A 10,688-nucleotide genomic window follows, 5' to 3' on the forward strand; every position below is an offset into this window, starting at 1 on the left:
CTTACAAGATAGTCCATGGCCGCAGGACTTGGCTATTTAAGTCCTGTAATAACTCTTTGAGGTATAATCACCCCATTTCAAGAATGAAAGAAACCAGGGCTCTGAGAAGTGAATTCCTTATCACAGGTCACACAGTTAATAAGTGGCACAAATAGGATTTAAGTCACGGCAGTCTAACTCCAAGTCCAGTATTCCTTCTCAAGGAATTCTAAAAAGTCTAGTCTAGGAATTCTAAAAAGTCTAATACCAGGAGAAAATTTTCTCTTCCACATTTTAGATTCTAGTAACAGGAAACAAAGAATGAAGTGGGCAAAAATTTACCTAAGTAACTTAGGAAATTTAGGTAACTTAGGAAATGAGTAGAGAATACAACACTAAGAACTAAAGGAACTATACATAAGTACTGTACTATATAGTTAATAAAGTTATTTCCCATGGGAGTACAGGTTAACTGCTCTGATTAAAAAAGGAGAATGATTAAATCTTCATTCTAGTCACTCCTACCCCTGCTGATGCCAGTAGAAAAGAAATAAATGCATGGTAAAAGAAACTGAATCTAAATAATAAAATTCTTTCTTTATACATTCCAAAAGCCATGGAATCATGGTTTTATGTTTTAGTCTTTGATATTCTCCTATCTGTGCCTTTGATGTTTCCTGCAACTAAAAGCCTAGATGCACTCTATTCATTCTCTGTACTCCTTGTCCTGTGACTAGAATGACCTTCTGATCATCATTCACTGTCTTTTATTTTGCTCCACCCCACACACTCCATGCCTCAGCCCCAATTTATTTAGAAATGACATCTCTTCCAGGAAATCTTTCAATCATATGCACCATCTAAGAATGGACCAGGTGGGCGGGGGCATTAATATATTCTTCACAGGTATTTTCCATCTTAATTTCTATCTCAATTGTTTTGTCAAACTCAGTTTCTGCAATGACAGTTTTGGAGGAGTCACAAAAACTACTTATAAGGTAGTAAGAATTAAAAGATCAAATTTCAATAAAATCGGATAAAAAAGGAAGATCTATGTTTGGCTAGTAAAACACTGATCATGAAGATCAGGCACCAAGCACAAAACTGCTAAATTGGAAAGTCAATCAGACAAAGTCTGGGAAGAACTACATTAATAGTTCTAATTTAGTAATTATGCCTTCTTTGACATATATAAATAATTACCATAAGTCCTCACTTCCAGATCTAGTCCACGGGTTTGAAATAACACCCAGTAGGAGCAAATCTGGGGATATGTGTGCTGTCTATGAATGCAGGCAGAAAGAAGAAGGGTTCACAGCACAGTATTAAAGAACTGGTTTCCAAAGTTTTAGAAATGGAAGATTCCTTAATAATTACATTAGCTAGCCACCTTATATTACAAATGAAAAATTGAAGCCCAGAGACCAAGAGTCACTTGCTTAAGGCCATACAGCCAGTTAATGGACAGCTTACTCTAGCTAAAACTAGCTCTCCTGATTCTTCTTTTGGCATTACTTTCATCACAACCAAAGGGAGCAAATTACAACCTCATATGGGGAAAGTTCATGGTATTTTAAAAAGCAAGTGTTAAAATACTTCTTTCATACATATATTCATATTTTATACTTATATAATACAGCAGTACCCCCCCCACCTTAACTAGTTTTGTTTTCCATGGTTTTCGTTACCCATGGTCAACTGTAGCCCAGAAGTAGATGATCCTCCTTATGATATATCAGAAGGTCAATAGTAGCCTAACATTATGTCACAATGTCTACATCATTCACCTCACTTCATCTTATCACATAAGCATGTTATTATCTCACATCATCACAAGAAGGGTGAGTACATCACAAGAAGGGTGAGTAAGAAGATATTCTGAGAGAGAAACCACATAAACAAAACTATATTGTTATAATTATTCTATTATTAGTTATTGCTATTAATTTCTTACTGTGCCTAATTTACAAATTAAACTTTACCATAGGTATGTATGTATATGAAAAATCATAGTATACATGGGGCTTGGTACTTTCTGCAGTTTCAGGCATCCACTGGGGGTCTTGGAATATATCCCATGTAGATAAGTGGGGGGGGGGGGGGACTACTGTTGTATGTATCATGTGCAAGTCGCTGTTTTAAACACTTATTAAGTTTTTTATTCCCATAACAAGGTATTATTATTATCCCTATTTTACACGTGAGAGAAGTGAGACACTAAGAAATTAAATAAGTTGCCTAAGGTTACAAAGGTAATAAATGTTGAAGTTGGGATTTCACCCTGAGAAGACTGGTTCTCAGGTTGGTGATCTTAATCACTATGCTATGCCATATACCAAGTATGTTATACTTGTTATAAACAAGGAGGTCTAAGCATAAATCTGGCTAATGATTAAGATTCAATGATGCTACTTCAGGATGGGGAAGACATAAAGTAATGTTAGGGGTATTTATCTAATTAGAAAACTTTGTTTAAAGGTGCAAAAAGAAACATACATATACACACATGAAAACATAACCTGTCTTAGATCAGAAAGATGGTCAAATAATTGATACCGAAGGTATAGTCAATGGGGCATCTACACCACCTAAGAGCTTTTTAGAAATTTAGAATCTCAGAACTGAGATTCTGCATTTTTAACAAGCTCCCAGGTGACACAGATACTGATGGTTCTTGGACCACACTTTATGAGTAGCAAGGTTTTAAATTGTTTCAGGATGCTCACCAACTAGGCTCAGAAAATGAACAGAGAGCACACTACCTAAAAATATTGAGGAAAAATCCCATGTAGCTTTAAATGACTAAGATGACCATAGTCAATAACATCAGGGACAAAGAGTCATGTGATCCAATCTATGAATAAAAAACATAAAATACGTTATTTGAAGAAAAGTTTTTATAGCAATTTAACTGTTACTTGAAATTTCAAGAAACTACCATATTAGAAAGCAAGTAAACACAACTCTTTAGACCCTCTGATACTTCTTCTTGTGAACATACCCATGTTTCTTTCCGGGCTACACCAGAAACCTCTATATATATCAGGTGGGTTGCAGTAAGATAATAGAATCCCATCAACAGGTTTCTTACACACATAACAATCCAGTAATTTCACATTTTCTACCTGTTATTTGGGGGGGAAATACTGATTGAATTATCAACTCACTGCCACCTATGATTAAAGTTGGATAATTAAAAGCAGGATAAATGCTCTTAATTTGCTACAAAACTTCTTTCAGGCTTTCTAATTCCCGCCAAGGTAGCAAACTACTATGGTCTATGTTTCCTAAATCAGCTGTGGAGAAACAAAACTAACATGAAAACATGGATTCTAGGAAGGGTTAAAATTTTAGATGATGTTACCTGATGGGGAAGGTGTGGAAGGAAGATAAATAAAACATAATAGCCTGCTACGGTACTTATCTTACTGAGAGAGGTTTCAGTTGTTATATGCGTAAAAATCAACAGGGGTGAATAACATGATGTTGGATCTTAAGTTAAAGGGTAAGAAAATATGTAAGTTTCTATAAAACAAGAGAAAACAATCTATCTACTGGAAAACAAAAAAGGAAAAAAAATACAAAAAAGAGAGTACCATAAATGAAAAGTAAAAAATGAAATGCCACCTACACTAATGGTGAGCATAGCATAACATACAGAGTTGTTGAATCACTAAGTCATATACCTTGAACTAATGTAATATTGTGTGTCAACAATAATAAAATTTAAAAAATAATAAAAGTATAATTAATTACAAAAAATGTACATGAATTAAACTTACCAATTTTTTTAAACTTCCCAATTAAAAGACAAACTTACATACTGGATTAAAACAAAAGATTCAAACAATATTCAGTCTAAAAAAGACACACTTAAAGAGACATAAACAAACAAACAAAAAGAATGGAAAAGATATATTAAACAAATAGGAACCAAAACAAAGCTGGAGTAGCATTTTCAACATCTGACAAAATAGAATTAAGTGACAAAGAACAAAAGATGATATACACATCATAAACATACGCATTGTATAATACAGTTTTGAAATGCATCTTGCTTGATGTACTTGGCTTGAAGCAGAATATAAGAGAAAAAAAGAACACTTGGATATTTTAACCCTCTACTTAGAAAATAGTAGATCAAGAATACAAAAAAAAAAATTAAGAGACATAGAGCACTTGCAGAATACCACTAAAAAGCTCAAGCTATTGGATATACACAGTAGAATTCGATATCCAAAAGAGAACAAAGAATCACTCAAGATAACAAAAAAATTCCAAGAAGGCAACATGATTATGGCTTTAAAGAAAGCCTCAATAAAATCAAAAGTCTCAGTTACACACACTCTATGTTCTCCAAACATAATACAATGACATTACAAATTAACAAAAAAATAAAGGCCAAAAATTACCATGTGATAGCATATTATTGAATTAACCATGGCTTAAAAGAAAATTGTAAACAGAGGCCCCTGGGTGGCTCAATCAGTTAAGTGTCCGACTTTGGGTCAGGTCATGAACTTACGGTTCATGGGTTCAAGCCCCGCATTGGGTTCTGTGCTGACACCTCAGAGGCTGGAGGCCGGTTCGCATTCTGTGTCTCCCTCTCTTTCTTCCCCTCCCCCACTCATGCTCTGTCTCTCTCTCTCTCTCAAAAATAAATAAACATTAAAAGAACAAAAGAAGGCCAACACCAAGACATATTTAAATTTGTAAAATACAGAGATAAGGAAATCATCCTGAGAGCAGCAAGGGAAAAAAAGGCCTTAACCAACAAGGGCGGACAAATAAGTTTCACAGATCTCCCAACAGGAACTTGGCAGGCCAGAAGTGAGTGGCATAATACATTCAACATGCCAAATGGCAAAAATATGGACCCAAGAATACTTTATCTAGCAAGGTTGTCATTCATGATAGAAGGAGAGATCAAGAGTTTCCCAGACAAACAAAATTTAAAGGAGTTTGTGACCACTAAATCAGTCCTGGGAGAAATATTAAAGGAGACCCTTTGAGTGGGAAAGTAAGGCCAAAAGCAACAAAGACTTCAAAAGAACAAAGAAAATCTCCAGAAACACCAACTTTACAGGTAATACAATGGCACTAAATTCATATCTATGAATAATCACGCTGAATGTAAATGGACTAAATGCTCCACTCAAAAGACATAGGGTGTCAGAATGGGTTTTAAAAAAAAAAGACGAATTTAAAGAGAGAGACTCATTTTTGAACTAAGAAGACACCTGCCAATTGAAAGTGAGAGGATGTAGAAGCATTTATCATACTAAAGGACATCAAAAGAAAGCCAGAGTAGCCATACCTATATCAGACAAACTAGATTTTAAAACAAAGACAAGAGATGAAGAAGGGCACTATATCATAATAAAGGGGTATATTAAACAAGAAAAATCTAACAATTGCAGATATTTATGCCCCCAGTATTGAAGAACCCAAATGTATAAATCAATTGCAAACATAAAGGAACTCATAGATAATAATACAAAAACAGCAGGGAACTTTAACACCCCACTTACAACATTGGACATATCAACAAGGAAATAATAGCTTTGAGTGACACACTGGACCAGATGGATTTCACAGATACACACAAAACATTTCATCCTAAAGTGGCACGATACACATTCTTTTTAAGTGCACATGTAACATTCTCCAGAATAGATCACATACTGGGGTTACAAATCCACCCTCAACAACTACAAAAAGGCTGGGATCATACCATGCATATTTCCAATCACAATGCTATGAAACTTGAAGTCAACCACAAGAAAAACTCAGAAAGACCACAAATACATGGAGGTTAAAGAGCATTCTACTAAAGAATTAATGGGTTAACCAGGAATTTAAAGACAAAATTTTAAAATACATGGAAGGAAATGAAAATGAAAATGTGACAGTCCAAACCTTTGGGATATAGCAAAGACAGTCACAAGAGGGAAGTATATAGCAATATAGACCTACCTCAAGAAGCAAAAAAAGTCTTAAATACACAACCTAACCTTACATTTAATGGAGCTAGAAAAAAATGGTAAATAAAGTGCAAAGCCAGCAGAAGAAGGGAAATAATAAAGATTAGAGCAGAATTAAAATATACAGAAGCAACAACAACAACAACAACAACAACAACAACAAATGAACAGGTTAATGAAACTAAGAGATAGTTCTTTCAAAGAGTTAATAAAATTGATAAACCCCTAACTAGACTTATCAAAATGAAGAGAAAGGACCCAAATAAATATAATCACAAATGAAAGAGGAGCGATCACAGCCAACACCACAGAAACATAAACAATTATAAGAGAATATTATGAAAAAGTATATGCCAACAAATTGGGCAATCTGGAAACAATGGATAAAATCTTAGAAACATATAAACTACCAAAATTGAAACAAGAAGAAACAGAAAAGTTGAACAAATAACCAACCTGAAATTGAATTGGTATTCAAAATCTCCCAACTAACAAAAGTGCAAGGTTAGATGGTTTCCCAAGGGACTTCTACCAGACATTTCAAGAAGAGTTAATACTTATTCTTCTCAAACTCTTTCAAAAATATAGAAATGGAAGGAAAATTTAGAAGCTCATTTTATGAGACCATAATTGCCTTGATTGTAAAACCAGACAAAGATCTCACTAAAAAGGAAAATTACAGTCCATCCTGAAAATTACAGTTCATCCCTGATGAACATGGATACAAAAATTCTCAACAAGATACTACCAAATCAAATCGAACAGTACATTAAAAGAATCATTCACCAAGATCAAGTGGGATTTATTCCTGAACTGCAGGGGTGATTTAATATTTCCAAATCAATTAACAGGATACACCACATTAATAAAAGAAAAGAATCATAAGATCTCTCAAAAGATGCAGAAAAAGCATTTGACAAAATACAGCATCCATTCTTGTTAAAAACCTTCAACAAAGTAGGGATAGAAGGAACATACCTCAACATCATAAAGGCCATATACAAAAGACCACAGTTATCATCCTCAGTGGGGAAAAACCAAGAGCTTTTTCTCTACAGTCAGGAACAAGACAGCATGTCAACTCTCATCATTGCTATTGAACACAGTACTGCGTTCATAGCATCAGCAATCAGACAACAAAAAGAAATATGGTAAAACCTTGGTTTGCAAACATAATTAATTCATTCCTGAAACATGCTTGTAATCCAAAGCACTTGTATATCAAAGTGAATTTCTCCATAAGAAATAATGGAAACTCAAACGATTTGTTCCACAATCCAAAAATATTCATATAAAAATGATTACAATACTGGGTGCCTGGGTGGCTCAGTTGGTTAAGCGGATGACTCTTGATTTCAGCTCAGGTCATGATCTTGCAGTTTGTGGGTTTGAGCCCCACATCAGGCTCTGCACTGACAGTGTGGAGCTGCTTCGGATCCTGTCTGTCTCCTCTGCCCCTCCCCTGCTCATTCTCTCTCTCTCAAAAATAAAAAAATAAACATTTAAAAATCATTACAAAAATGTAATATAATACAAAATAATAAAGAAAATACAAAATATAAAGAAAAATAAACAAATTAACCTGCACTTACCTTTGGAAATCTTTGTGGCTGGTGTGGGAGAGACAAGAGAGAGGCAGGTTATTGTGTAGGACTATTTTCACTATCACTAATAAAACCACTGCTATCTATTGGCTCAACAGAATCTTTTTCTGCATGGGGCCCACTGAATACTCACACGGATGTTGACTACAGTACAGTATTAATAAACTTGTCATATACTGTATTTAGTGTATCTGGCAATAAGGCAGCAGAAGAAAGGGTCTATAACTATACTTAGCCTGACCTAGAATGAAGCAATGCATTCCTAAGCTTACTCTTATATGGAAAAGCAAAGGACTGTTCACAGGTGCTTTGAAGTGACAAAAAAAAAAATACAGTAGTGCCAGTTGTGGGCACCTTCCAATATTCTGAAAAATCACTGATTTTTGCCAAACACCATGGCCTGAGACTGAGAATACAAGCATGGGAGACAATCACCCACAATCCTGCAGCAAGAGAGAGAAAGAGAAGAACCATTGGCTCAGTTGTGATCCCGTGATGTTCGGCATCACATACCACTTGTATTGCAAGACATCATTCATTTATCAAGTTAAAATCTATTATAAATGTTTGCTGGTCTTGCAGAATACTTGCAAAACAAGTTACTTGCAATCCAAGGTTTTACTGTAAAAGCAACCAAACTGGCAAGGAAGAAGTAAAATTTTTGCTATTCGTAGACAACATGATACTCTATGTAGAACACTGAAAAGACTCCACCAAAAAGTTGCTAGAACTGATACATGAATTTAGTAAAGTTGCAGGATACAACGTCAACATACAGAAATCTGTCACATATCTATCTATACACCAATAATGAAGCAGCAGAAAGAGAAACCAAGGAATCTATCCCTTTTACAATTGCATCAAAAACCAAGATACTTAGGAATAAACCTAGTGAAAAAGGTAAAAGATCTGTATTCTGAAAATTACACAACCCTTATGACAGAAATTGAAGCAGACACAAAAAAATGGAAAATTATTCCATGTTCATGGCCTGGGAGAATATTGTTAAAATGTCTACATTACACAAAGCAATCTACACATTTAATGCAATCAGTATCAAAATATCACCAGAACTTTTCACAGAGCTAGAACAAGCAATCCTAAAATTTGTATGGAAACACAAAAGATCCTGAATAGCCAAAGAAATTCTGAAAAAGTAAAACAAAGCTGGAGGCATCACAATTCTGAACTTCATACTATATTACAAAGGTATAGTCATCAAGACAGTAAGGTACTGGCACAAAAACAGGCAAATAGATCCATGAAACAGAATAGAAAACCCAGAAATTGACCCATCACTATATGGTCAAGTATTTTCGACAAAGCAGGAGAGAATATCCAGTGAGAAAAAAAGACAGTCTCTTGAACAAGTGGTGTTGGGAAAACTGGAAAGCAACATGCAAAAGAATGAAACTCGATCACTGTTTTACACCATACACAAAAATAAATTCAAAATGGATGAAAGACCTAAATATGAGACAGAAAATCCACCAATATCCTAGAGGAGAACCGAGGCAGCAACCTCTTTGACATCAGCCACAGCAAATTCTTACCAGACATGTCCCCAGAAACAAGGGAAACAAAAGCAAAAATGAACTATTGGGATTTCATCAAGATAAGAAGCTTCTGCACAGCAAAGGAAACAATCAACAAAAATAAAAGGCCGCCTATGGAATGGGAGAAGGTAACAAGATATGCAAATGACATATCTGATAAAGGGTTAGTATCCAGAATCTATAAAGAACTTATCAAACTCAACACCCAAAAAACAAAAAACCCAGTTAAGAAATGGGCAGAAGACATGAATAGACATTTTTACAAAGAAGACATCCCGATGGCTAACAGACACATGAAAAGATGTTCAACACGACTCATCATCAGGGAAATACAAATCAAAACCAGGATGAGACACCACCTCACACCTGTCAGAATGGCTAAAATTAAAAACACAAGAAACAACAGGTGTTGATGAGGATGCAGAGAAACTGGAACCCCTTTGCACTGCTGGTGGGAAATGCAAACTAGTGCAGCCACTCTGAAGAACAGTATGGAGGTTCCTCGAAAAACTGAAAATAGAACTATGCTGTCATCTAGCAATTACATTATCAGTTATTTATCCAAAGGATACAAAACTACAGATTTGAAGGGGTACATGCACTCCAATGTTTATAGAACATTATCAACAATAGCCACACTATGGAGAAAGACAAAATGTCTACCAAATGATGGATGGATAAAGATGTGGTTTAGATATACAATGTAGTACTACTCATTGTATGTATATGTATGTGTATATATATATATATATATATATATACTTACTCATATATATATTATTATATATTATATATTATAATATATATTATATTATATATTATATATATATATTATATATATATTATATATTATATATAGTATTTATTATATTATTATATAATTATAATATAATAATAATATATTATATATATTAATATATTATTATATATAATATATAATATATATATACTTACATATATATATAATATATATATATAATTACTCATTACTCAGCCATCAAAAAGAATGATCTGGCATTGCAAAAGCATTGCTAAAAAGTTGTCATTTGCAATGATGTAGATGGAGCTAGAATGTATTATGCTAAGCGGAATAAGTCAATCAGAGAAACACAAATACCATATGATTTCACACATATGTGGAATTTAGGCAACAAAACAGATGAACATATGGGAAGGGAGGAGGAAGATTAAGAGAGGGTAACAAACCACAAGAGACTCTTAATGATAGAGAACAAACTGAGGGTTGACGGTGGGAGGAGGGTGAGTGATGGGCTAATAAATGATGGCTTTTAAGGAGGGCACTTGTGAGAAGCACTGGTTGTTGTATGTAAATGATGAATCACTGAATTTTACTCCTGAAATCAATACTGCACTGTGTGTTAACAATTAATTTAAAAAATAAGTTGTGGTATACAACGGAGTATTACTCAGCTAATATAAAAGAATGAAATCTTGCCATTTGCAAAGATGTGTGTGGAGCTAGAGAATATTATTCTAAGAGAGGTAAGTCAGTCAGAGAAAGACAAATACCATATGATTTCACTCATATGTGGAATTAAAAAAAA

The 10,688-nt window shown here is 34.3% G+C and overlaps 1 protein-coding gene across 3 annotated transcripts in view; it reads right to left on the reverse strand.

The window, feature by feature from the left end:
* ASB12 (ankyrin repeat and SOCS box containing 12) overlaps positions 1-9,854 on the reverse strand; it is a 126,533-nt gene extending 116,679 nt beyond the window's left edge. Inside the window, exons 1-4 of one of the 3 annotated variants that reach the window (XM_058714654.1) lie at positions 7,556-9,854; positions 7,269-7,442; positions 6,942-7,071; positions 2,742-2,833 (exon numbers count right to left, since the gene is read on the reverse strand). The gene's annotated coding sequence lies outside the window, so the exon portion shown is untranslated. Of the gene's footprint in view, positions 1-2,741; positions 2,834-4,504; positions 6,061-6,941; positions 7,443-7,555 lie in introns of those variants that run through there. The other 2 variants (XM_058714653.1, XM_058714655.1) reach the window with 2 other exon arrangements.
* Positions 9,855-10,688: the final 834 nt, after the last annotated feature.

Source organism: Neofelis nebulosa, chromosome X (genome assembly GCF_028018385.1).
Source record: "Neofelis nebulosa isolate mNeoNeb1 chromosome X, mNeoNeb1.pri, whole genome shotgun sequence".
Taxonomy (NCBI): Eukaryota; Metazoa; Chordata; class Mammalia; order Carnivora; family Felidae; genus Neofelis; species Neofelis nebulosa.